We start from the raw sequence: 1,590 nt of genomic DNA, 5'->3' as shown, positions 1-1,590 counted from the left end.
TGCTGTCCGGTCCAGTAGCAGAGTCAGAGTAGAGGGTTGACAGAAACGTGTCCACCTTCTCAAGTGCAAAAGACACAAAATCCATGATCAGATGGATACGACTGGGAAGTGTGGGTACAGAAAGTGAGGGGTTGAGGACACAATATTTGGAGGCAAACACAGAATTAAGGCATTCAGCTTTCTAACAAGTGGAGTTGACTGTAGTGCATTTGAAGTGAGGGAAGGGATGGAAGGGGAGCATACACCAGAGACAGACTTAACAAGGTGCCACCGGGTTTGGAGGTTTTTAGTTGGACAGATGTTTTCTGGCTCTCCTGAGAGTGGACACTAACTTGTTGCGGACTTTTTGGAATGCATCGAGATTGCCTTCGGTCGGATTTGCCTGATGGGAAGAGTAGGCAAGTTGTTTCAGAGCTACTGCCTCACCACAGGTACCATGGGTGGGAAGAAAGGTAGGATAATAGAAGATGACATGGGGCGAATCTGTGCATAAGAGAGAGCAGGTTTCTGTGGAAGAATTTCCAGGCTGAATTAACATCAGGGGCAGTAGATATGGTTGACCAGTCCTGAAGAGATGGCTGCTTGTAGTCCCTACCATACTGCCCTCCCAGCTCTTGCAAACCATTTTTGTTTACGTGCATCCATTGATAAATGGTGGTTGTTGTCCTTCAGCACTTATATTGAACTAAAGGCTTATTCTATTCTTTTCACAACAAGAGAATTGGTTAGTACCCTCCATGCCACCTTTAGATGCATCCTGAGCCTTCATTGCCCAATCATTACCATTCTTGCGGAGCTGTTCACTTGTTGCACTAAATGAACGATGCCACCATGCACATGAGCACAACAACTCTTTTTTTTCTTTTCTTTTTTTTTCGTATACAGGATCGAGGATCGTGAATGAGATAACATTTATCACACAAAAAAAAAATCTAACAGACACACGAAGTATATAATAAGGGGAGTGGTAGACAAGATGGGGAGCGAAGGGGAAGCACACAAACACAACATTTGAGAGCAGGGACATTTAGAGATCTGTGGGAGGGAGAGGGCTTGGGGGGGGCGGGGGGTGGGAGAAGTATAAAACACAAGGACACTGCAAGGACTTCCAGGAAAGAAGTTGGTTTTTCAAAAAAGTGGATCTGGGGTGAAATTAGCGGGGGTAGAAAAGATCAAGGTTTTGGATGGGGGAAGATAAGAGATGGCGGTGAACAGCTGTTTTAAAGAACAGCTCTTGACACCATATCCCCTTCACACATGGAAACTAACCTTCCGCAAAGCAGCATTTTACAAAGTAGGACATCAGTAAAAAGGTCATTTGTCAAATAGTAAGCCTACTTTCACCATATCCCTATGGCAGGATTGTAACTCTCCTGCAGGCAGATTATACACCTCAGCCTTGGGACTTGGGCTGATGCACCAGCACACTGTGGCCTACTCTTTTCCAAAGATACTGTGCACAATGTAAAAACATAGTAAGCTTTATCCCAATCTGATAAACTATGCTTTATGGTGGCATTGCACCAGTACTGTTTCCTCTACTATATAAAGTTTAATAGGTCCGAAAAACATGTTTGTAAATACTCGGTC

This window comes from Myxine glutinosa, chromosome 8 (genome assembly GCF_964187855.1).
Source record: "Myxine glutinosa chromosome 8, kmMyxGlut1.1, whole genome shotgun sequence".
In the NCBI taxonomy this organism is placed as follows: Eukaryota; Metazoa; Chordata; class Myxini; order Myxiniformes; family Myxinidae; genus Myxine; species Myxine glutinosa.
Note: the sequence above shows the minus strand (reverse complement) of the source record.